At 44.2% G+C, this 27,363-nt stretch overlaps 1 protein-coding gene and 1 long non-coding RNA gene across 2 annotated transcripts in view; one reads left to right on the forward strand and one right to left on the reverse strand.

Moving 5' to 3' along the window:
• Nucleotides 1-27,363, reverse strand: part of NMNAT2 (nicotinamide nucleotide adenylyltransferase 2) — a 138,494-nt gene that overhangs the window by 82,353 nt on the left and 28,778 nt on the right. The gene's annotated exons all lie outside the window — the stretch shown is intronic.
• On the forward strand, nucleotides 21,949-25,357 carry LOC138924232 (uncharacterized). Its single transcript, XR_011439046.1, has 2 exons — nucleotides 21,949-22,586; nucleotides 24,868-25,357. It is a non-coding gene; the product is annotated as an uncharacterized lncRNA (long non-coding RNA).

Below are 27,363 nucleotides of genomic sequence, written 5' to 3' on the forward strand. Positions count from 1 at the left end.
AGACCACCCTTCTCCTCCGTGAAGCTTTCCTTGATCTTTGCAGTTGGAAATGACCCTTCCTTCCTACAAACTACTATAGCACATCCTTTGTGTTCCTTCTCTGGCATTTTATCACTTTCTCCTGTGAGCATTCTGTCCTTACTGTAGAGCACAAACTCCTGATTCATAATCTGTAAAATGCAGATGATAATAGTACCTCTCTCATAGGGCTGTGAAGAGGATTAAATAAATTGTTATATGGAAAATGCTTGGGAAATTTAATATATAGGAAGCATTCTAAAAATGCTTGCCATTCTTAACATCTTTGTGTCCCTGAAGCACTTAGCACTATGCTATAGACATAGAACTTATTCAAAAATATTTTTGAACAGTGCACTGGCACTGTTCTTTAAAGATGCAATGTAGCTGTGCAGCACAGAGCAGGGGCTCCAATCACATCCCAGATCTTTGAGTGGGAACTATTTTTTCCTGAGTGGTGCCATTCTCCTTGTGTTAGATGGGCCCCAAATCATCCTCTTGTTTTAGACCAATTGACTTTGACCATTTGTTTTTCATGCCAACACTCCGACAGCACACACTCTCCTCAGAAACGTGGTCCACTTCAATAGCAGCTGGGGCTGGCAGGAGTGAATGAGGACATGGATGTTGAAAATCATCCCCAAGGGAATTCCTGATATACCTCCCCAAACCCCCATCTTGAAAAGTGTGTCCTCATCTGCCTTTCTTGAAAAGACAAGACTTGTACATAATATACTCTGCTCCTTTATTTTCCCAACATGAGTGATACATTCTCTCCTTTTCGATCCAGCCCAATATTTAGTTAAAACACTGGCAACCCAGCAAAGACATCTTTTTCAGTCCCTTGAAATAATAAGCAGCATGGTTTGTTTAGTCCTAATCGGCGTGTGTGTGCGTGTGCATGCATGCGTGAGTATGTAAGTGCACACACAGGCAGTAGTGGGAATGGAAATAATGTATTCTGACAATGCTGAGTGAGGCACTGTTAAATCATTTCTATCTCCCCTCACCGTAAATGTCCACCTATTGTGCTCCCCTGTGTACAACGAGCTGTACCAAGCACAGAAAATAGAGTCACAAAGATATTTATATTCTTTGCTGCTAAGATCTTTGTACTGATGTGAATATACTGGAAACAAAATAAGAGAAGGAGATGGGAGGGGGGATGACAGACAGAGGGAATGTAAATGTTTTTGCATAATACACCAGACCCGCCTTGCAGCCCAGACAGTGTTTGGAGATTTGCTGGAACAAACAGTCTTTCATGGTACGTGCATGATAAGGGGCATTTTGGCAGGATCTTTTTGCTTTAATAAAACAAAAACCAGGGCTGGCCCCGTGGCCAAGTGGTTAAAATTCTGCATGCTCCACTTTGGTGGTCAGTGATTGCGGGTTCGGGTCTGGAACACAGACCTACTCTACTGATTGGCCATATTGTGGAGGCATCCCATATACAAAGTAGAGGAAGATTGGTACAGATGTTAGCTCAGGGCTAATCTTCCTCACCAAAGGAAAAGAAAAAAGAGCCAAACCTCCTCTCCTTCTCTTGCTCCTGCCACACACTCCAGATATGAGGAAGATATGATGCTTCTGGGGGTCCTGGATTTTGGTGAGATCTTGATGTCTGACTTACTAAATTCACTATTTGAGTCCTGATCCTTTCATCAGTTAATGAGCATAACTTTTCCTCAAAATGACAGCTTCAGCCGAAGATCAGGAAGCAAATCTTTGGAAGTCATTGCAGTTCCTCCTCATGTCATGCTTAAGAGAGCCTAGAACACAGGTTAGATCCTTGCCGGGAGAAAGGAACACTGATGTACACATAGCGGAGATGCGTGATATCCTAGGTACGTCCATGGCAAAGACCAAGGTGGGCAGGGAGAGCATTACCTATGAAACTCCCGCAGATGTCTCCTGACCCATGGGACCTGGCTCACCTGCTTCCTGATCTACAGTGTCCTGGGCACTGGTTCTGGTGTTCAGGAATAGCCCAAGTGAAATCTGTCATAGGGATTATGTTTCCCCCAAAGGACGGAGCTGTGCTGGTTTGTGATCCTGAATCATCAACTTAATGACCCCATTCTTCATGGTAGAATTAAAAACAGGCTTGGAAATGTTTGTGCCGAGTTTAGGTGCCTCCACTCCTCCAGGCAGAAGGAGGAGCCTGGGAGGGACTGTCCACACTCACAGCCAACATCTCAAACTCGTAGTCTGCTCACAAGGACCAGTCATCCTTAAATGGTCCCACAGGCCGAGAAGGGGCAGGACAATTCTCAGCCAGCTGGGATGCTGAAGGCAAGGAAAGAGGAAGAAATGAAAAGACTAAAAGCATTCTCTTTCCAGCCCCGGCTGAGAACTTTAAATGCCTTCTCCTCTGACACATTTGAAGACTGCGTTTTATTGTCTGTTTAACTTCCCCGGCAAGACTCCCGGGCAGGCAAGAGCTGTGTCGTTGCATGTTACTGTCTAGTGCCGAGTGTGCTGTTGGCACTCAGAGCAGCAGAAAATAATACTGTTAAAATCCACTGCAGCAGTAAGTGGCCTGGGCCCAGAATGTAAAAGCCAAGAGAGAAATTTCCTCTCTGAGTGGTGTGAAGAGGACGTGAGATTCCCAAAGCTGCAAATGTAATGCTGGGGAAGCTCCGGAGGGAACATCAAACGCTGATTTCCTACTGGAAATGTGTCTTGGCCCTGAAGACTGGGAGCCTGGGAGGGAGACATGGGAGGCTCACCCTTCTAGGGAAGAAGGAACAGAGACCATCCCTATGCTGACCTTGCCAGAAGAGGCATGTCTCAATGCAAAATAGGAGGTCCCCTTGCTGGGACTGGCAGAGTGTAGTCAGAAGCTCCGGAGCTTGGTTCTTGGCCAGACTTGCTGTGTGACCCCGCCCCACCAGGCCACAATCACACACATGCATGGATTCCTTCAATCTCCATTTGTTGAATCCTTACTGTGCACCAGGCACTGTGCAAACACTGAGCACATAAGGGTATACGAGGTACAGAGTCCTGCATGGAACTCACTTTCCACAAGGGATAACTACAGAGGATGGTAAGCATTACAAATAAATAAATTGAGTAACGTGATAGTCAAGCCTGTTTCTTTTCTCCTCCCTCACACACCAAGCAAGAGCCATGACCTAGAGTATCAAGAAGGACAAGGGAGTCCCTGTTCCCACTCACCCACTGAGATCAGGGAACTGTCCTAGTCAGCCTTGGTCAATTAGGGAGGGAAAATTGAGATAAATCCATTCAAAGATATCCTGCAGGCTGAAGGTCTTGATGATAAAGGGAAGAAGGAAAAAGGGAGAAGGAAGACAGAAAGAAAGAATGGGACCCTCCTTTTACTACCACAATTTTATAACTCAAAGTCTGTAAGTTAGCTTTAGCGAGGCGTATGCATGTCTGATTTTCAAAGGCCAAGGCTAAATTGTCAAAATTCACTGTTGTTCTTAGGCTTGATCGCAATTCGGCTCCTAGACCACTTGAGTGAATGAGTGTACATCTAGGTAAGACTCTTGGGGGTGGAGTAGAAGGAATTCTTTATGGACACTTTAAAGGGAGCTGCTACAAAAAATAAAAGGAGAAATAATTATTTCCGTTTATTGCGTGTCTACCGCATGCCACACATTACATATAATTTCATTTAATCTTCACAAACAATCATTCCGGGTAGGTATTATTTTCTCTTTTTTACAGCTGAGTGAACTCAGACTCAGAGAAATTAATATCTTACCTAAGATCACAAAGGTATTAAGTGGTATAGCTGGGATTTGAACCATAAGCTAGCTCACTGAGTTCAAGATGAATTTGGAGGGAAAACTCCCCAGTTCCAGAATTGTGTCAGCAAAAATGGCTATGCAATCTCATCATGGAATCTTGTTCTGGAGTTTGAGGGAGTGGTCCTTGGGAGCCATGTCCCATCACATGGTCAGTCAACCTCTCATCATTCAAACTTTCCATTCTCTCCTTTAGAGCAGGGCTTCGTACTCCAGATCAGGGATCCAGCACCTGGGGCCCATTTTCTCAGAGTCTTTCTCTTTGCTCAGCCACTTACATCCTCATCTGTTACAGATTTCATGTAAAACGATTTGCATTATAAAAGGAACCTTCTGCAGACAACGCTATAAGTAAGAAAACAGTGCAAAGGCATGGTGGGATTTTCAGGCACTCTGACAAGCCTCAGGGGGCCCTAGCAGCAGACTATTCCCTCCATGATAGGCCCAACATTGTCGTGGCAACTCTTCATATGGGCCACAGGGTTCATCTTTCTCCAAGAAAATAGCAAACACTCAGAGCCCTGCACGAACAGGAGTAGTTCGAGGTGATTGAACAAGCTCCAGAGATGCTTTGCCAAGTCTGTAAAGGTCTGAACCCTCCTTCTCTGCAGAACTTGGGAAACAGGCCAGCTACCCACTCCTGATCTCACTTACTTTTCTCTTATATCCCTTGCAGCATCTTGGGGAAAAAACCTCATCCACTGAGTAGGTGCTAGACACACAAGGGCATTGATAATATCTTCTGACTGGTTCATCCCTTTTGGCTTAGGGTCTTGGTTGAAAGGACTAAGCCTCCGTAGGGTGGTGAGCTCCTCACTGCTGGCAGTGTTCTAGCCTAGGCATGCTTGGGATATGGCACTGGGAACGTGTGTTCTAAACTGTTGGATTGGGAGAGCTGCTGGTCCTTCTACAGTTCACGAGGAGGCTCTTGTGGGCTCCCTGGAAAAATATAGAAACTGAGTACCCTTGGAAAGGGAACCATTAACAATTAACCCATCCTAAAACCCATCAATAAATCAGGAGATAAGGCCATCAGAGTGTGATGTGAGTGGACATAACTGCAAATGATATTAGCATCAAGACAATTGAAACTCAATGAAATGTAATGTGTTACCAACAGGGATATGGTCTGAGCGGACCCTATATAAGCCCAAAGCAGCAGGACTTATCAGTACTTACTTTCCCAGGGCTGTCCTGGGAAGAGAATGCCAGCTCACGGCCATGGAAACATTCTGCTATAACCGAAAAAGTGTCTGTTGTTGGGCAGGAATCACTCATCAATGGTTTCTATCCCAGATAAAAGATCACTTAAGGTCATCCACTTCCCTTTGCTCTGAAGCTCTGATCGCTCAGTAAGCTTCTGACTACCAATTCTATGTCCCAAACACTCTGACTCTGGATAGGAGACCTGAGAATTTCAGTCACTGAAATAGAATATCCCCCAATGTAAAATGCATATAGGAACATCGGAGTTTATATGCCAATTTATTGTAAACCTAGTTATTGTGAGTCAGTCTGTGAAACCTGGGCCCATGAAACTAATGGCTGGTCTCAGGAACACAGTGACCTACGCTATGCGAGACCTCACCTGAATGAGACCTTAAAGTCTCAGACAGCTCCGTGCTTACCCCTCTCTGATGAAAGCACTTTCCAGCTCTAATTTTCTGTGATTCAAGAGTTCTTGACTCATCCTGAGATGGAACACAAAGGGGCCTGCATGGCCCCGACATGCAATCTGACTCTGTGAGCAAGAAGGCAGGAAGAGGGGGCATTCGGAGGAGACCCTGGCCATCTTTTTCTGAACACAACCTCCTAAAGAGACAGGAGAAGAGCCAGGGCAAAGGTTCTGAGAGATCTTTGAAAAACAGTCAGCAAGATCTTCTCCATTCATCCTTCCCTTCTTGATATTTTTCAAAATCAGAAAAGTTGGAAAATTTTGTAATGCCCTGAGAAAGATTTTTAAGGTAGTAGAAAAATCTCACTCCATTGGAGGCTTAAAGTCCATCATTCTCTGTGGATGGTGCAGAGGACAAGGGGAAAGACACATTAATGAGATAGTGCTTCTAGACTTCTATCCTAAGACCTCATCACCATGTGGAAAACCATCTGGACTCTATTGAATGCCTGGAAACCAAGACGTCATAAATATTTCCGATCTAAGATACGAAAGTGAAGAAATACAACAGGCTTTCAAAGCAGCAGTTGACTCACCCCCTTATTTCTAGGTTGCTGGTCTCAGAAAAGCGGTGGCATTACCATTACCATGGGAACCTCCACTTTGACTCACTGGTATTCAGACCTCCAGCTGGGAACATCCTGTTCCTGTCCCTCATTGCAGCTCATGACCTACTTCTACTTGTTTGAGCAAGAGGCCCTGGTGAGATACCCAGGAGACAGGAAGCCCTGAACCCCCACTCTGGAATTGCTTCATTCTCAGAGAGCAAGGCATTTTGCTCCATGGCTCAGTGTCACCCCAGCGAAATAAGGATGACAATATGAAGCTTTCTCTGATGAATGATTTGGTAGTTTAACAGATGAGGCTTGAAAGGGATACGGTGTCTGTACGTGTGGACAATCCTTTCCCTGCACCATGTTTGTCAAATTGGGAACCCAAGCCCACAGGTCTTGACCAAATTTTCCAGGTCCTTCCCTCATCTTCAGATACCCTACTGCCACAGCAAATAGCTTAACTAGCCCAAAAGTGACAGATGAGTATCGACTGGCTTGACAGCAAAGATGTGAGAGGAGAAAGGGGAAGAAGGATGAAGAGTAAGGTTAAATAAAGATTGTTAGTGGATATGGACACGAAATTTTCATCACTTTCTCAGGAGGATCATCAGACTTATCCTACTGCTATAATTTCATCTCACTTACCTGTAATATCCTTAGCTCTTTCATTTTCCTCTCTCTCTCCCACATCCAATCCATCACCAAATTCTATCAGTTTTACCTCCAAACAATAGCCCAAATTTACCTACTTCTCTCAATCACTACAGGCACCATCCATATCCAAGTCACCATTTTTTGCCTGGACTTCTGTAAAAGCTTCCAAACCACTCTCCCACTACCATTTTTGCTTCTCTCCAATCTATCCTTTACATAGTGGCAATAAGTTAAACTTTAAAACTAGAAATTAGGGGTCAGCCCAGTGGCACAGCAGTTAAGTTCACACGTTCCGCTTCGGCGGCCCAGGGTTCGCCAGTTCTGATCCTGGGTGCAGACATGGCACCGCTTGGCAAGCCATGCTGTGGCAGGTGTCCCACATATAAAGTAGAGGAAGGTGGGCACGGATGTTAGCTCAGGGCCAGTCTTCCTCAGCAAAAAGAGGAGGATTGGCAGCAGTTAGCTCAGGGCTAATCTTCCTCAAACAAACAAACAAAAAAACCCAAAAAACTAGAAATTAGAACATGTTATTTTTCTGCTCTACAAAGTCCTCCTGCTGTGCTTAGCGTATATCCCGCGACCCTTCTGCTCGTCTACAAGGTCCTGATGATCTGACCCCTGCCCCTTTGACTTCATCTGAACGGCTCTCACACCACCCATCATGTTCCTGCCACACTAGCCTCCTTTCTCCAACTCGCCATGCCCCTTCCTCCTCACAGCCCCCTATTCTTTCTTTCCCCTGCTCTTTGCCATCTCTTCACCTTCAGATCTCAGTTTAAATGCCATTTCCTCAGAGAGGCCTTCTAAGGCTCTTCCAATCTGAGTTAGGATCCTCCGATATACTCTCCCGGAGCCTCCTATAGTTTTCCCCCAGAGAACCTATCACAGTTTGTTACATATTACTGGTTCTGCAAGTGTGGCTCCCAGACACATCAGCATAACCAGGAAAGTCATTAGGAAGCAAATGATTGGGCCTCACTCCAAAACTACTGAATCAGAAACTGAGGGTGTGCCCCCAATCTGTGTCTTAACAAACCCTTCAGGGGATCCTGCTGCAGACTAAGGTTTGAGAACCAGTGCTATATTGTTACTCCTGTGGCAAGTTAATGGACATCTCTGTCCTCTATTTAAATGAAAACTCCATGAGCACAGAGGAGGCACTTAATAAAATTTTGTTGAACGATTGAGTTAATAAATGTGCACTCCATGGGTTGGTTGGGAGAGATGCTAACGAGGCCACGGTCAGAAATGTAGCCCCAGTGTAGGCTCCCGAAGTTTGCTCTGTCTCCCAGACTTTAATGGCCACTTCTCCAGCCAGGGCTTCACCAGACTCTGCCCCCAGCGTGTTTCTGGGCCTGTATAAGTTGTGCTAGTGGTCTCACCCGTGGAGCCCCTGCTGCAGAGACGGCAGATCTGCTGCCCTTCTCCCAGCCTCAGGCACTTGGGGGAAGATTTTTGACAACCAGAATTGTACCATTATTCTCTCCACTTTTTCAATCCTTCTTTTGGAACTCTCAGAGCTCCACTGAGGGTAGAGCGTAGTCTTCTGAGAGCAGTGCATCCTGCTTAACAGCCAGAACCAATGGAGAACTGCTGCCAGGGAGGCCGAGCATCTGTTACTGAGCACATGGGAGTAGTCAGCTCACAAGAACTGGCATGCACTGAGCATTTACTATGTGTCTGACACTATTACGAGATGCACAGTTCCACGCAATCCTCAAAACATGCCACGAAGTAGGCTATTACTCCATTTCACAAATTTTAAAAAACGAACTGTAGGGCCCGGCCTCATGGCCGAGTGGTTAAAGTTTTGCATGCTCTGCTTCAGGGGCCTGGGTTCACAGGTTCGTATCCAGGCACAGACCTACACCACTCACCAGCCACACACACACACACACACACACACAAAAATAGAAGAGAATTGGCAATTGATGCTAACTCAGGGCGAATCTTCTTCAGCAAAAACACAAATAAATAAACAAAAATGAACTTTAAAGAGATTAACTATCTTGTCTTACATCACTCCTTTAGCAGTGGTGGAGACAGGATCTTAACCTGGTTCTGTCCAAACACTTAACCATTATGCTATACTATTCCTCATAAGTCAAAGAGAGTCACAGACTCTTGGAGCCAGCCTGGTGAGCAGCCAGCCTATTGGGTGCATCTAAGCAGTGCATTGGCTCTGAAGGCTTTCTGATCAGCAATACTGGGGAGTGCCCCAGGGTGCCAAGACACCACCCAACCAGGTTGTGTGGTTTACCATGTACCTGCTAAATTACAGAGTGCAAAATCGTAGTATCATCAGCATGTGCCTTTGTCCCGGATCTCAGCTCTTTTGCTTAAACTTGTGCTCAGACCTGACTCCCATTAAACGATGGATCCACTAACGCCATACCAGAGACAAGACCAGCTGGATAAACCATGGGCCTGAGCCAACTGGTTATGACTGTCTGTGTTCCTAGTATGTAAACAAAAAGAGTTAACTAGCAAGGAGGTGAGAAATGTTCACCTTTGGAGAGTGCTAAAATTCCTTCAGGCTTTCAAGGGCTATTATGGCAGTGGAAGATGGAGTTTCCTAGATTGAATAGGATATGTCTGAACATAAGCCTCTAAAACCCAAGTGACTTTTCACTAACAGAATCAGGTCTACTGTTACAATTCACACCCAATATTCTATTCAATTTTAGTGACCACAGTGGTCTCTGGGTCTATGCCATATGCTATGGATAATGTAAAAGTGAATAAGACACTTGCCTCAAAAAGCTTATGATTAATGATATGAGATAGCTATGGGGGAGGGGTGCAGAGCAGAGTGCGGAAGACGTCAGTGAGGAGTAGAAAACGTGCACTAAAATAATCCATGGAAGAGCCCAGGTGCCGTGGCCCAGTGCTTGGGTGACTCAGGGGAGTCATCAAATTCATTAGAGTATTGCAGGGGAGCCCTCATGAAGAACGTGATTTTCTGAGCTGGGCCTTGAAGGGCGGAGAGGAAAGAGGGGAGGCTCAAGCAAAGGTGCAAAGGCGAAAATGTTGCAAACATATTCTGCACCATCTTGAGTTGAGTGTCCAGATTGAGAACAGGGACCTGCAGAGCCAGCCAGAGTGGAAGAGGGGAGCGGCAGCTACCAGAGCGAACTGTGAGGGAGACTTGCCTCATCTTTTCTCCCTCGTCCCTTGGTCTGACAATATGAGTCTCCTAAACATGCTGGGCCTAAAATATTTCTAGAATCTTCCAGCATGCCAAGAGTGTACAGCTTTCCCCTTTTTCTGCCCTCTCATGTTCCTCTCTTCCTTTCTGGATGGCAGCAAATTGGACAGCACAGGGCACACACAAAAGCTGGTGCATGCTCCCTGCCAAGCCACCCCTAACTCAGGCTAAGCTGCATGAATGATCCAAAGGGAGCTGCATTCTGATGATGTGAGTGGAAGGGAAATCAAGAGATGTGGCCTCTGGTGTCTCTGCCACTAGCTCTGTGGAACCTTGGGTAAATGACGTTAACTCTTAGTCCTCAATTGTTAAACAAAAGGCTTAGATCAAGTTATCTGGGAGATCTTTTCTCACGATAAGATTTTCTGACTCCTTCCATTTTATCATTGAACTTCTCTTTTTGTCTTCTCCTGAAGGGAAGCATCACATAATCAAAACAAGATTTATTGGTGTAGCATAAATAAAATGCTTAAGGGTTAAGAGTAGAGGGCAGGAGCTCTAATTACTTGAATACAATAGTGGCAGGTCAGTCCAGGACGGAAGGAGAGCAGGAATGTGTGTGCCTCGTAATACAGAACTATGTAAGTATTAATATGAACAAAGTTTGTGCAAGTGGGCTGGAAGAAAACAGCTGGACAGAGATGGTACAATTGAAGTGTCCTTGTTTGTTGAGCTAGTCAAATACACTTAGAATTTTCTACCTTGATTTTTCTCTTGAAAAGTTGTGGCTTTCAATACCAATTATAGAACACATGAAACTGATTTCATCATATAGCTGATTTTATTATGTAATTTTAATAATTTGATCACATTTCCAAAAATATCCCTTCTTTTTTTGGAAGTAGGGGTTGAGCATATCCCAGGTCCCTTCAGGCCTCCTCAAGGCCACACTTACCAGTAGATTATGCTCCTGAATAAGAACTTCTTCATAGCACACATATAGTGCTGCCATTAGGAACTTTTCCATAAGGAGATGAAGAACTCTCAGAAAATGGAAATCCCCTCTCTTCCCCGTCTCCTACACAACAGGTAGGCAAGAGGAGAAAACAGTGGCATGTGAACCACCAGATTTGTTTGTGAGCTGGAATGACCCCTCAGCCCATCTTGTATTGTCTGGTTGCTGTGGGATGAGAACAGAAGAAAAGCCCCAAAAAGCAGATGTCAATTGTCTTTGTCTCTTAATTTCCTGGATCATTTTATATTTTGAGCCATGTGAGCTCTGAACTCTGTCCTTCCTCTGTGTGAGGCTGCTCTGGCACGGGTAAATCTTTTTCCAAGCATAGGCGAACAGGACAGAGGGCATCTGTATCGTTTGTAAGAGATACACGAGATGGAGCCAGCACAAGGTAGGTGGGAACACGTCCCTGGGGGCTGCCGCCTTCCTGCCCCCTTGCCAAGATCTGGCTCAGATGTGGGAGAGGGACAAACGAGGGATGTGTAAGACAGAATCTAATAAAGATGGGATACAGGTGTGGTTTAAAGGCAGGAAGTACTGGAAAGCATTTGTTCTGGGAAATTTAGCCCAGATATAAAAATTCTTCCTGTAGAGGGACCTGCAAGATAATGATGGTATTTTTGCTTACAACATGCTAGCAGCTTTCTTCTTGTGTCCCTATTGTCTGCCCTAAGCACACCGTTGTCCTTATATAAAGTTAAGTATAAAACATGGAAGTTTTGCTGGCTGTGGACTTTTTCTGGTGGGCTGTTAAGTCTAAATGTGAAGTAAGTGCCTTCACACACCCTTGGGTTCCTCCAAACCCAGTGATGAGTCACTCCATTGTTCCCTGTCCGTATTTCTCTATCGTTTCCACTTTGCTCCCAGAAGCCAACGTGATACATTTGAGGCCAAAGCTAACTTGCTTTCCCAAAAGTCTTGGAACAGAGGAAATAGGAAACCCATTTCATAGATGAGAAAGCCGAACCTCGACCCAGGAAAAACAGCCTTGTAGAGTTGACACGGAAAATTCAGGGCTGGGTGAGATGGAAGGTGCACAGCCAAGCCCCTCTCCCCAGGCTGAGATGGAGGGGGGGGGGGGCAGCTTGTCATTTCACATGTAGAAGGATGCTGGCTGCTCACCCCTTCCTCTTCCTCCCTCTCCTTGGGCCCAGGTCCCACCCATGATTGAAATTCTCAGACTCCCACATCTACAAGTCTCTCCATCATCCTCGAATCTCCTAAGGAAGGCCCTACTTGGAGACTCCTGTAAATATCACCCATCTAGGGAGTACCCAGCAGGGAGGAACCTGAGAGGTGCCCCCTGCAGACGTGAGGTCTAGAAATGCCTGCCAGGTCATCTATCAAGATGAAATTACAGCAAACTTGCCCATAATGGAAAACAGGCTGAAGGAGCAAGGTAAGTGAATCTGTACAATTGGCACTATGCCCCTCTCTGCAAAGACTCCAGTCTCTGGGTTGCATATAGAAGACTGACTTTTCGGGTTTCCCAAGAATGAAATAAACAAGGATGCTCCAAGTTTGGTTTGATTTTTGCCCCAAGTATCAGTGTTCTTTTATTGGTGGAAGCGTTATTATCAGTTATGTTTTATTTTAAAAAGTAACGCATGATTGTAAAAAGTTCAAACATAAAAATAAGGGGGAGTGAAAACATCCTACCTCTTTCTTCACACCCTCCACCTGGATCCCATGCCCCAGAGATAACCATTGTTCCAACTGTGAATCTGAGAGAAGCTTTTTTACCCTTTTAGTGACAGCGCCTAACCTCAGACCACGAGCACCTGCGTGTGTGCGGAAGAGGCAATAATAATAATCAACGCTCGCACATTGAGGTCTCGTTATGCGCCAAGCACTGCTGTACACATTTTTGCATGCATAATGTGTTAAATCTGCACAACATCCCCGTGAGAGGGCAGAGGCAAGATTCGAACCCAGGCATCTGACTCCAGGGTCTGGGGTGGACATTACTCCCTCCACTACCATGCTTATCCTCTCTGTCCTCATGTTGTCTGCACTTGGCCAGCCACTGTTTGTTCTCGACTCTCCAGTTCAACCCTCTGACTCTTAGCTTTAGAGTCAGACCAATTTTGGCACAAATTCTGTCTCTACCATTCACTAGCTATGTGACCTTGGGCAGTTTTCTTAAGCTCTATGAGCCTCAGTTTTCTCATCTGTAAAATGGGGAGACTAATATTTTGTGAGGTGTTTGCAAGGGAACAAATGTAATAAATTCTAACACCCTTAGCAAAATACCTGGCACACTCTGGATGCTCCATAAATATTTCGTCATGAGTGAACAAATCAAAGTGGCAACAGTGGATCCTAGCACTGTTTATCTTTATCGTATTATAAATGATGGGCTGTTGTCTCCTACTGACTCTACATTCCTAGCACCTTAATCTCTGTGAGGCACATTATTATTACTTGTATTGACTGACCTATGTCACACCAGAACCAAAAGGGGCATCCTTTCTCCTTTTTGGCTGTTTATCAACAACCTTGTTTCCAAGCCTGTCATGTATAGAAAGTCCCAGCAAACATTCTATCGGTCATTTTATTGTTAGATCCTAAATCTTGGTAGCATGTGCCCAATGGGTTAGACTTTTTCTTAAGTATGATTACCTGACACTCACTTAAGCCAACTGTTTGGCCTCAGATATATTTTTTTATGACGGTTTTATTAAGATAAAGTTTACTTACCATAAAATTCACCCTTAATTTTGAATTGTACAATTTAGTGTATCCACAGAGTTGTGCACCCATCATCACTATTTAATTCTAGAACACTTTCATCTCATTGAAAAAAATTCCCATACATTCCTCCCTCCCTGCTGTCCCTGGAAACCGCTAATCTACCTTCTATCTGTAGATTTGCCTGTTCTGGAGATTTCATACAAATGGAATCATACAATAGGTGGCCTGTTGTGACTGGTTTCTTTCACTTAGTATAATGTTTTCAAAGGTCCTTCACGTTGTAGCGTGTATCAGTACTTCATTTCTTTTGTGGCTGAATAATATTCTATTATCTAGATAAACCACATTTTATTCATGCATTTATCAGTGGATGGACATTTGGGGTTGTTTCCACCTTTTGTCTATTGTGACTAATGCTGCTATAAATATGCATGTACAAATTTTTGTGTGGACATATGTTTTCATTTCTCTTGGGTGTATACCTAGGAATGGTACTGTTGGGTCATCTGGTAACTCTATGTTGAACTTTTCGTAGAACTGACAGACAGTTTTCCAGGCAGCTGCACCATTTTACATTCCCACCAACAATGTACAAGGGTTTCAATTTCTCCACACTCTGATCAACACTTGCTATTGTCTGTCTTTTTTATTATAGCCATTCTAGTGGGTATGAAATGGTATCTCATTGTGGTTTTGATTTGCATTTCCCTAACAACTAATAATGTTGAGCATGTTTTCATGTGCTTATTGGCCATCTGCATATCTTCTTTGGAGAAATGTCTATTCAAATGCTTTGCCCATTTTCAAAATTGGGTTATTTGTTGGCTTCATGTATTTTTATAACAGCTGTTGTATGTATGGTGTGTTGGAAGGATCGCAGGCTTACTTTTATTCGACCTGTATCTGATTCTGACTCCATCACTTAACTATGGGATCTCAAGCAAGTGTATTTCATTTCTCTGAACTTTAGCTTTATTATCCGTAAAAAAGGGGTCAACCTCTCTCTTAGGGTTGTTCTGAGGTATAAATGAGATGTAAAAGCATCAAGCGCAGATTGGGGTACCCAGTAGACTCTCAAAAATTTGTTAGATCTTCTCATCACTCCGCTCTCATTTTAGACATGTTTTCCCTTAGAAAGATGTATTTGACCCTGGCAGACCGATTTCAACATGGGCAGCAGAGTGAATTGAAGTCTAAAAAACAGGGTATTCAATTGGAAGAGGTCAGTGCGTTTATTATGAGGTCCCTCCAACACATAACAAGGCCTCTGCTTTGGGGTGAGGGCTGACATGGCCCTGCTGATCGCTTCATGAGATCATCTGAGCAAATATAAACCATCTCAGTAGCCTGAGAAATAGGAGGACAGAGACAGTTATAAAAGAGGGATTGTAACCCCTTATTCTAGCACCAGCCCTCTATAAATCTTTACAACTCTGAATAGCAAGACTTTAAGAATGGTTGGCTTGAAAGGGTTGGGTAACGTGACTTCAGAGTCTCGCTTTATATAAGAGCGAGTCTGGCTCTTGCTTATTAACAGTCTGGTAATGCACAAGGCCTGTCATTTGTTCTTTCTTTAATGAATGGACAGGCTGTTTAATTTCCTGATGGGCAACCTAGTAATTTTAATCTCCTGCTCCAAGCCTTTGTCTGACTTGTTCCATGTACATAAAAAAAACATTCTTCCTCCTGCTATCATGTGCTGTCTTTCCATTAAAGCTCAGCTCAAGGGCCATTTCCTCTAAGGAGCCTTCCCTATTAGGGGAATCTAAGCCCTGAATGAGTGGCCAGACTGATAACTCCACTCAGTCTTTCATCCTTAATCATTTATTGGGCATGTACTATGGGCAAGACATTGTGCTAAGTACACTCAAAAGGGAATATGACACAATCTGGGCCTTTAAAGAGCTTATAATGTGTTGGGTAAGATGGGTGTGTAAACAAATATTTACAGATAACATCATATTATAATGATTGCCCTAAAGGGATTTTCGTCATTGGCGCACACGGGATAGGACTTGCAGGAAGAAAAGATGCTGAAGATTCACCTTTGCTCAGGTATCCTAAGGGCAACTCCTCTATTTACATACAATCACTAGAAGGGAAGAGAGAAAAACATACACAGTCCTTCATTTTTCTATGTCAAAGAGTACTTTGGAGAAGGGAACCAGCAGAGAAGAAATGAAACAGAATAGATTTTTCAAAATGTTTTTCTAAATAGAAAAATAAGACGAGACATCACAGGAAACAAAATAAAATTACAGTTCAATTTTGTCAAATATAAGTAGAAGCTGCAGGGAGAAATTTAGGCAAGGAGAGAATGGTTTCAGTCTCCTTGTTTCCAGAAGCTGACAATGGTTCCCGTCCCCCATCAACAGGATCCTCAACCTTCTGCAGACTTCCATTCACTCATATTTAAAAAGAAGAGGTTAAACCAGCAAGCCTTGAAGATTCCTTATAATTCTGACAGCCTGTGAATCAGAGTGGGCAGCTTATTCATGTGTTTATTTTTAGCTGGGCGAAAAGAAGAAAATATGAATAGCAGGAAAAATGGAGGCGTCTGAAGGTTTATTTGGTTGTAAGGGAGCAGCGAAGGAGTGAGAAGCACACTTTTCATTGCTTTTCTTCCTGGGTGCTGAGGGCGGGACCACAGAACTGTAGCCCAGAGCCCTTTGGAAACAGAGAGGAAGCTCGGGAAGGATTAAGAATTGAAGAAGACAGTGAATGGGTCCAGGCCGCAGCATTTCTCTAGATTAGGAAATGTGCAACCAATAGTTCGTGGTAAGCAGGCTCTATTGTGACAGGGGAGATGTGGGTACCCAGAATGGGTTTTAAAATAAGGGACAATGACAGGTAGCCAGCAGCCCCTGACAGATGTCCAGGACATTGTGCTATATAAATCCCAGGTATGCAGCTCCCTGGGGGACACTGGTCACGATGTTTGTGTAGCAAGGGCTGAATGAGGCAGGACACCAAAATCACTCTACAGGCACAGACTGCAGATAAACCAACCCGACTCACGTCTGCAACTGAAATAACACCTTGGAGCAGCCAACTTCCTTTCCCTCTCTATCAAGAATGTTTTATGCCCTTATTTCTTTTGATCACATACATCAGATTCTTCTTCTCTCTGATCCACCACTACACCCTGGGTCAAACTGCCAAAACAATTAGTGCCTCCTTAGACAGAAACCCAGGAAATGGCTCCCAATCTACTAACTATACACATGGCACAAATTATCACTATACAACCCAGCCCATCTTTCTGGCCTCATACATTTATTCTCCCATCCATGTTTTTATTTATCCATTGAAAATTGAGCTTCTATAAGCTGTGGACCTTGGGCAAGTCACTTAACCTCTCTGTGCCTCAGTTTTTCATCTGTAAAAGGAATAAGTATCTACCTCATAGGGTAATTGTTAGAATGAAGTGAGTTATTATATGTAAAGTGCTTAGAACACGTATTAGAAGTGCCTGGCACATATTAAGCACCATATAAGCCTTAGATATTTTCATTATCATTACCATTATTATTATTCATTAATCTTAGTACTATGCAGCAGGCTCAGCATTTTGCTACCTGGGTGATTCCAGGATGAATAAGTTTCTGCCTTCAAAGAATACACAGTGATCAAAAATAGCAGCCTTCTAAAAAGTATTATAATTATTAATATTCAAAGGAAACGCACTTGAGGCATGGAAAGGAGGTAGAATTGAACAGATATTAAGAGAAGTGATGTTGGGGGTGAGGGAGGGGAGGAGTGCGATGAGCGAGCAGGGATGGATGGCGGTGCCACTGATACACTGCGTGTGAGCTGACAGAGGGACATTTAAGAGGCAGATGACTAACCAGATCTTACGCTAAGATGAGAGATCTGGAATAGAGACTTCAACGTGGGAGTCACTGAAATGTAAACAACGGCAGGAGGGAATGAGAGTCAGCAAGAGGAGGCTGCAAGATATGAGAAGAGAACCCAAGATGGAACCCTGAGGGGAGATCCTCCTGAAGAGACAAGTGAAGAAAGAGAAACCTGCAAAGGAAACTGAGATGGAACCAGGAGAAGGTAGGATGAAAACCAAAAGAGTGAAAACAAAGAAATGTAAGGAGAGGAGAGTTTCAACAAGAAGCCTGTGCTCAGTAGTGTCAAGAAGACTTGAGAGTCCATGGGATTTAGCACCAAAGAGGCCATTGTGAGCCATTGGGGGATGGCGGAAGAGCCATAGTCAATCCTCAGTGAGTGTAGTTATGGGTGAAGGTGAAGTGGCTACAGAGAGGTAAGGAGATCATAAAACCTGGCAGTCCAGGTATGGGAAAAAGAGAGTGAGCAGCTAGAGAGGGATGTAGGATAGAGGAATAGTGTTACACTTTAAGTTGGAAGGACCACGAGCACCTCCTACCTCTCTTCCCTCCCCTCCTCACAACTTATGGTCCAGCCAGATTGAAGGGCGGAAAATGACAGGCTCTGAACATGCTGTCTCATTTGTAACTTGATTTCTTTTTTAGAAAATTATGGTAATATATATATAACACAAAACTTACCATTGTGACCACTATTAAGAGTTCAGTTCTGTGGCATTAGGGACATTCACATTGTTGTGCAACCATCACCACCATCCATCTCCAGAACTTTTTCATTTTCCCCAGTTGGAACTCTGTACCCATTAAATAATAACTCCCCATTCCCTTCTACCCCCTATCCCTGGTCACTCCCTTCTACATTCTATCTATAGTTTTGACTACTCTAGTTGCCTCCTATAAATGGAATCATACAATATTTGTGCTTTCGTGACTGGCTTATTCCACTCAGCATAAGGTCTACAAGGTTCATCCATGTTCTAGCACGTGTCAGAATGTCCTTTTTTAAGGCTAAAGGATATTCCATTGTGTATATATATATACACCACATTTTGTTTATCCATTTATCCATCAATGGATACTTCTGTTGCTTTCACTTTTCTGACATTATGAATAATGCTTCTATGAATATAGATGTACAAATAGCTGTTTGAGTTTCTGTTTTTAATTCCTTTGGGTACATACCCAGAAGTGGAATTGCTGGATCATATGGTAATTCTATGTTTAGTTTTTAAGGAACTGCCTTACCCTTTTCCACAGCAGCTGCACCATTTTAGATTCCTCAAGAGTTCCAATTTCTCCACATCCTCACCAAGACTTGTTCTTTTCTGGGGTTTTTTGATAATAGCCATCCTAAGGAGTATGAAGACCTCTATGCCTTTTTATGTGCTAACATTACCCAAAATATCTTCTTCCTGTCAGCCACGCAAAGCCTGGTCATCCCTCAAAATCTTCCCAGGTATCAGTTCTTCTGAGTGTATCTGAGAACCACCCCCAACAGAGTTAACTACTCTTTATGCCTCAAGTTTGTTACTTACATGTGCTTACTTGATTGCACGTTACACTAAAAGCAATGATTAATTTTCAAATCTTTGTCCTCAACCTAGACATGTAGACCCTAGAAAAAAGAGATTAATTCCTAGTCATCTTTATATTCCCATATCTTGGCACAGTGCTTGGCATCACATTCACGCTTTTCTCAGCTTAATAAATAAACGTAAATAAGGCATATTTCCTGCCCTCAAAGAATTTATAATTTTAGGACAGACAGAACTATACAAAATCTTAAATAATAGGAATCCAATATAAGATAAGAGATGCCCCAAAGAGGGACACCAACTTCTACATGAGTAGTCGAGGGTAGTAGACTTCAGGTGTTTCTGAACACATAACTCTCTCAGTAAAAAGATTCTGAGCACAGCTTGCCACTTATTTGTTTATAAATTATATGTGTCATTTTACTATTGTGCTGTGTGCATTAAAAACATACACAAAAATAAAAAGTAAAAGAGGATGTGATAAAAATATAAACAGCTGCCAATATTTTCTTCCTGCGCCCCAGTGGATCGTGTTGGCTCACCTTTCTGGAGACCAGCACTCTAGAGTAGTGTCATACAAAAGGGGGCCCCAACGAGTGTCGGGGCACAATCATTTCAACATTACTGTTGCCGTTCAACAGTGATGACAGCCTGTTACGAGTCTGTCACAGGATTAGCACAAAAATGGAGAGTAAGCATCTAGAAACTTACAGCTATTTGACTAGGTAAACTCACGTCTACTGGATATAATAATTTAAAAAGTGGCTTTATATTTTGTATTTCTTTGTTTCTCATTTCATTTTTCTAACTTATTTATAAAATGAATTTAGTAATTCATTTTAATTGTATTTTATAAAACTATCTACCCATGATGGATTGGGAATTCAGAACAAAATAAAAACCTGGTCTTTCACCATAGAGAGCTTGTGAGCACTAGAATACACAGTAAGTCTCAGAGCCCTGAGCTGGAAGGGCCTCAGAGAGCTGTCCCTGCAGAACGGTAGGTTCCCCTGGATTCGGAATTGGGGGAGCCTCTCGGCTGCAGTAAACTAAGAAGCATCCTTGGAGGCTGGGACAAGGACAGGGAAGTCTTTTCTACACTGACTGCTCCCTGCCCCGGATAGGGTTGTCTGCGACCTCCTGAGCTCTGTACACCACACAATAAACATTACTGATCTGAACTGAATTTGAGTGTTTGGGGAGAATTACATGCTGGAAGTCTGAAGGAACTCCTGTCTCCAGATCCAGCACAATACAGGAGCATTCTCTTGTGTGCATTTGCTTCCCCTCCTCTGTTCCATAACATGACACTCGCTGTTCTCTCATCTGAACTCTAAGCACTTTGCATTCTCCCCCTGCCTATCGACACTCCACAGATATTTGTGCGCAAGGCCAGTAAAAACATTAAAACACCATTCTCTTCTCAGACACACTGTGTTGATGCCATTTAATTGGATGTTTTCCTCAGTGGGTTCATAATTCTTTTGTTCTAGCTTAACCGCCAAATTCAGCCTCATGTGAGAGCCGGCAACTCATGGAGTGAGTCTGTGCAAAATGGGGCAATTTAGCAAGCAGTGTTCCATTTAGAACCTTGGTGCTCGACATGGGCAGCCAGAGCCCTTCCATTAAAATGCACGGTCACCAGCCCCTGTCCTGACAGCTGCCAAACCACGCACGGGGAACTGCTCCAGAGGCTGGCTGTGCAACCACTTTCACGGCAACCCTGAGCCAAGTGGCAGGTGTGAGCTATGAAGCTCTGCCCCTGGCTTCGGGGACCTGGAAAAGGCAGGGCTGGAGCACACAAGAACTCCCACTCATGGGCCATTTACTATGGGCTCTGTTGTAAGTGCTTAACATGCATGATCTCACTCAAGCCTCCCCGAAATCCTTTGAGGAAGGTATTCTTTTTTTATTATTGTGATAAAACATACACAACGTAAAACTTACCACTGTGACCATTTTTAAGCTTCCCGTTCACTGGCACTGAGTACATTCACATTGTTACGCAATCGTCACCACTATCCATCTCCAGAACTTTTTCACCTTCCTAAACGGAAGCTCTGTACCCATTAAACAAACCATTCCCTCCTTTCCCCAGCCTCTGGCAACCACCATTCTATGTTCTGTCTCTATGAATTTGACTATTCCAGGAATGAGGACAGTATTCTTATTATTATCCTCCTTACAAAAGAGGAAATGGAAGCACAGACTGTTTAAGTAACTTGCCCAAGGTAACTCAGCTAGCAAACGGAAGAGCTGAAATTAGAACTTGGGCAGCCTGGCTCTGGAACCAATCGGGCCACATGAATGAGAATCTCACCGCTCTGGGGAGACAGTGGGATACCTCATTTCCTTAACGCCTCATCTGGCCGTGACGCACAGCTGCATCCTGACCAGAAGCAGAAGAGTAGAAAGGCATTCTGCAGGTCCAGGGCTCAAGGTGGGAGAAAAAGAAACCGGGATACTTCATACTGCTCAGTTTATCCTCTCCCAGCACAACCCACCACACACGATGGGCACACGCAACACAGAGGCTGTAGTGGCAAGAATCTGACTTTTGGATTGAGACAGACCTGGGATCCAGGTGCCATTCTGTCATATACTAAATGTCTGCTCTTGGACAATCTGTCTGACCTTTTTGGAGCTTCCATTTCTTCTTCATTAGCTTGGGAATGATATTATCTACCTACAGGTATGCTGAGAATAAAGGTCAGATGAATGAATTTGTCCAACCATCTGGCACAGTGCCTGACACAGAGCATAAACTCAGTCACTGTGAGCTCCAGTCCCCCTTCCTTCTCCACTTCATTCTTCCTCAGAAAGAAAACTGGAAACCCTTCATGACCATGCTGGAGCCCAGCCAGTCTTTGGCTGCTCCAGTTAACAAGTGTGCTGCGGAGAGAAAAATGAGGAAGAGGAAGAGGAATGGTTGAGGGGAAGCAGCGGTTGGGGCTTGTTAATCCTGGGGGAATGAAATAAAATCCCCAGAAAAATATTTGCTGCCTCTGGCATCTCAAGCATTGGCAGAAAAATTAGAACAAGAGGACGCTGATGGGCACACAATTATGCCGATGCTGCAAAGAATCAAATTCCTGCCTGAACTTCCATCCTGTCCACCAGCAGGCAGGCTGGACAGCTCCCGCAGAGCGGGTGAACTCTCCACAGTATCTCCAGCCTCGCAGAGTGCCCGGCACACGGTGGCTGCACAGTAAAGACCTGTTGAATCAGTGAGTGAGAGAGTGAATGCATGGCACCTGACTGCAGTGCCTGGCACGTATTTTTACTTAGGAAGAGCAAACTGCCTGGACCAATATTTCAGGATGGAGTTCCCCATGCCTTCCATGCAAAAAAAAAAAAAAAAAAGTGCGAGGAGAGAGAGAGAGAGAAATTTTGACTGATGATTTCAGCCGCCTGAGGCATGAGACAAACTGCCTGAAACTGTAAATCCAAGGAATTTTTGAAACTCTGCGGTGTTCTGACCTCTGCCAGGTCTGCTGGTGGCTGGAGGACAAGGAAGAGGGGAGCTGCTGTGCTTTCCAAATTTCTTTTCTCCTTTGCAAGGAGTCACGGTATTAATGAAACAAAATGAGAGCCATGCAGAGTATGCCTGCTTCTCCAGAGAAACAAGAGGCAGCTTCAAAAGGATGTCTGAAACAGGTAAGGGAATCCTGAAACAAAGGCTGCTTCCTAAGGAACTGGGCTCCCGGGCATTGGCTGGTGAAAAAAAATTAGGAGAGAGATACTTAGCAAACCAGAAAGATAGAGACACAGAAAAGAAAGAGGGAAGGCAGAAGCAGAAACAGTGATAATAGAGAAACTCCGAAATACAGAAAGCCAGAGAAGAAAGTAGAAGGAGAGAAGGGAACAGCAAAGCCCGGGTGGTGCTGGTGCTGGTGCTGGTGGTGCTGGTGCTGGTGGTGCTGGTGCTGGTGCTGGTGGTGATGGTGGTGGTGTATTGAGCGAGGGAGGGAAACAAGGTGCCAAGACACAGCTGGGAGAGGGAGACCAAGAACGAGCCTCAGCCTTCAACTATAGAAAGTCACATATCCTCTGCGTGGGGCCACCTGTGCAGAACAGCAGATGGAATGCCCGGTCCTTCCTGTTCCCCAAAATAAAATAGCCTTTTTAGTGAGATTAAAGTGCAGAACCTCCTGCAGAATTGCCTAGTTCCTCGTCCTCTTCTTCAAATGTTTTGCTTCTGCAAACAAAAGTGCCCCCTCACTTTTATTTAATGGCTAGATAATTTCTAAAGAGATTTTGGAAATCAAAATCTGAAAATGCGATCCTGGAAAATGACCAAGCTGAACAGCTAGATTTAAAGGGAAGTTATTATAGGGATAAGAAACTCTATGACATCAAAAAAGAATTTGGCTCTGATGCCATCTGAACAGCTCAGCCTGGGAATTGGGGTAGGAATGAGTATCAAAGGTTAACCTCTTAGGTCCTGGACATGGGAAAGACCCTCTGTGGATTCTCCTTGTGAACCAGAGGGTACAAACTTCTTTCATCTTCTGGGTTCTATATGAAAGGAAAGGCTCCCCCAGGGAGAACATATAGTCCAGGCCCAGATGTCCCATCCCAGGAGCTGACAGGCTCTACACAGAGCTACAATTGGACCAGAGAGCCTGGGATGGTTACTGAGGCAGGTGGCCCTAGGTGGACGAGAGGGGTCTGGGGCATCCCCTCCAACCAAAAGTATCTTTTCTGCTCACCCCACTGTGCTCTTCAAATTGCCATTTCCTGGTAATCCTTAACAGGAAAAGGTCAGGCACCATTGTCAAATAAAACACCTCCTCTCTTTAAAAGTCAGTACTCTATGTGAGGCAGGCACCTGAGGCCCTATCTGTGGGGCCTGATTGCAAAGGGGCCCTTTACATGGGCTTAATGCACCACCAGATTCTTCTCCCCTCTCTTCCCTCCAGGAACCCAGTGGAGAGAGAATGAGCATAGATGTAACAGGGTCTGACTGTCCTGGGGCAGCCCCAGGTCTGACCGGGCCCCCTGGGCCTCTTCTGCTGGGGGAAAAGCTTCAGAACAGCCAAGAAATTCCAGAGTCACCAAGGAAAGAACGAGTATCCAGAACAAGAGTCTGTGCTTATTCTTAAGGTCTCTGCTTTCCTCTTAAGGTAGTTGAAACTTACTCTTTATTAATAATAAGGAAGAACTACCTTTTGCTAAGTGCTTACTGTTTGCCGCTTTGTTAAATACATTTCACATATTATTTCATACATCCCTTATGCAATACTCCATTGGGTGGAAACTGTTCCACTCAAATTCTAAGGGTGGAAACTGCAGTTCAGAGAATTAAGTAACCCTTGCAAGGTCACACATCTAAGGATGAAAGTCTGAACCAGTTTTCTCTATGCAATAGTACTATTTAAGAATTTTAACAGGAAGCACTAACAAAACAAAAAAAGCACGAGTCATAGGCTCATTACAAGGAAAGACAGACTCTCTAGGGGTCTGTTTTCACTCCTCTGGCTCCAGGCAACCTCACCTGGGCAATTCCACATCCGACAGCCTGCCCTCCAGAGGCTGGGCCTCAGCACGTCCCACCTACCCTGTGAAAAGGCCTCTCCCCCACTACTTGTGGGGGATCATCTACTGAAACTAGGACAGAGTCATAATCATTCCTTCCAGAAGGGGCTGTGATTCACATCTGAGCTTCGGAAAGTCGTGTTAGTTTAATCGAAAGGGGAGAAGCAGCAAAATAGATGTTAGGATGCTGACAGATTTCTCCAGACCTTAATTTGCATTCATTTTGCCTTCAGAGCGTTTGATTTGTTTTTTTTTATTTTCAAACTGTGTTGTGCCACATGCAAGGAAAATAGATTTCTTTAATCTGGATCCTCTGATTTCATTGTTTATTGATGTCAATACCGGCTAGATGAGGAGTGCTAAGAGAAGAATGTCAGATGGCTTTCCATCTTCTCTCTAGGAAGCAAGAACAAGAATCATCCAGCCCAGGACCTTCAGAATCTTCTACAATCTTCAGGGCTGACAGTCATACTGTGTGTCACCTCTCCAGGTTCTTCCTAGGAGCCAGGCTAACCTTGATAAACATGCAATTAGGAGACCTTGGTCCTCTGCCTAGGAATACGACGTGTGTTGATGTTCCCAGTGTGTTTTTAAAGACACTCTACATTTAATTTGAGTGGTGACATTCATTGACCCACAAACGTTTCAAAAGAGGGAAGCATTCCAGCCTGGCTGTGCACAGAGGCAGAGAATCAGACCTTCCAGGACTCAGGGTAGAGAGGCCATTTAGGACAATGGCCACAGTTTCCTAACTCATGTCCCTGCCCATGGTCGGCCTTGTCGCTCATTTGTCCTGCACGGAACTGCCATCACCATACGATCATACTACCTCTCTATTCAAAACTCTTCACCATTAGCTTCCAAAATAAATAAACAAACTAAATAACAACACCCTGTGTCTGATGCTGCCATTTATTTGCCCAGTCACTTGACAAATATTTATTAAGCGCCTGCTCTGTGCCAGCCACAATCTGGTTCTGGCCAGCCTCTCCAGTCCCAGCTTCTACTCTCCATCCCCTCCACTCCACAGACCACACTTAATCACTTTCTATTTCCTGATGCTGAACTGCAATTTCCCTCCTCTATGCCTTTGCCCAGGCTGTTCCCTTTTGGCAAATTCCCCTCCTTCACACCCATACATCCAAGTTCTACTCAGCCACAAGAATAACTCAAGTGCCACTTTCTCTATGAACCTTCCCAGATTTCCCCGAATCAGCGTTAATCACTTCTCTGATCACCTGCCACTCCTCTATCATGAAGAAGTAACTGTTCCCTTTTCTAAATTCCTTGACCACCACGCTCTTTCCTCATCCCTTTTATCTCTTTACACCTTGGTGGTATGATTTCTTTACTACCATCCATCAAAAGCAAGCCCATGCCATTATCCTCCCTCCACCTGAAGTCCAGAACAAAGCAGCCACTCAGAGAATTCATGAGTAAATGGGCACATAAACGCTTTCTCTTCTGTTCCCATGGCACTCTGTACTTATAATAAGGTCACTGATCACACTCTGTTTAGTATTATAAATACTGTGTACATAACAACTATAAACCCCTTAGGGGCAAAACTTCTGTCTTACTTATCCTTTTATCTCCCCAAGCATCTAACAAGAAACCCCTTGCTTAAAGTGGGCATGTACTGACTGCTATTAAGATGAAAGGAAATAAAAGAAATTCCTATTCTTCCAGGTTGGCTTAGGGAGGCACTGGAATAGGACCCAAGGAGTGCTGGGGAGGGCATACCAGGGTGTCAGTTCAGTTCAACTAACATTTATTAGCACCATATACATATATATATATGTGTGTGTTTGTGTGTGTGTGCATGTGTGTATGTACACACATACAAATATGTCATTAATAATAATTGTTCACTATTCCAAGAATACATCCTTTGTACTTTGGTGTGGGGGCCGGGGTGGGAAGGGTGGAGGAAGTGTCTTAAATGTCCTTTCATATTGAACTGTGATGATATGACAGCAAATGGATGCTTTTGGTCTGAAAAACAAAACATTGAGAACCTGATGTTGATCCTCCCAATTATTTTTTTTGTTTTAATTTTACTGCCCCATGAAATCCAAACCTGGGACCCACTATTCCTTGAAATAGAACTTTATGATCTTGAAGAGGCCTCTGCCTGTGCGGTGGGTAGAGAGAAGACAATAATGATGGCCCTGTCTACAGGGGCTCCAGCAGCCACTCCGTGCTGAGTTAGAGAGGCCGCCTCCTTGGGCCTAAGAACTGTTTGGGAGCCTTAACTTTCATAAGAGGAGTCCAATTCTACTCAGTTGTTTGTCAAAAATAAGGCTCTCTTTGCAGATTTTTCCTCCAGGAACCTTACCAGGGGCTTCCAGGGAAGATCAGGGAGAAAGTTCCCCTCGTGGCGCTCGCTGGCTGGGAGAGGGAGCAACAGCCACTGCTGAAATTCTCTCTCCCTTCAAATTCCATTTCCCTTGAGAAAACACTCAGCAGGAAAGACAACAAAATAATACTGTGAGGGCACTAGTGGAAACTCACTGACTCTGGAGGAAGGGAACAGGAAAAAAAAGAGGAAAACTACCTCTGGTGGAGGGGGAGGAATGCATGCTGGGTGCGGCATTCCACCTGGAGGAAGGGTAAAAACATTTGAGAAAGCCATACCTCTGAGTCCCAGATTGATAGTGCCTGCCTACAATTGAGGCTTAATCAGAACATCAGAGAATGGCCGGTCCCCACACCTACCTTCTCCACGTTAGTAAGCGTCAAGTTAAAAAACACTGAATACAGTTGAGAGAGAGAGCTGCAAAAGACAGATTCTCTCTAGGTAGCTGTGCAAAAGGAGACCCAAATCCAAGCAGGAAGATTTAAAGTCAATCAGAGAACAGACATTGATGAAAATCCTCTTGTAAATTAGTCCACA

The sequence above is a fragment of the Equus caballus genome, chromosome 5 (genome assembly GCF_041296265.1).
Source record: "Equus caballus isolate H_3958 breed thoroughbred chromosome 5, TB-T2T, whole genome shotgun sequence".
Classification (NCBI taxonomy): domain Eukaryota; kingdom Metazoa; phylum Chordata; class Mammalia; order Perissodactyla; family Equidae; genus Equus; species Equus caballus.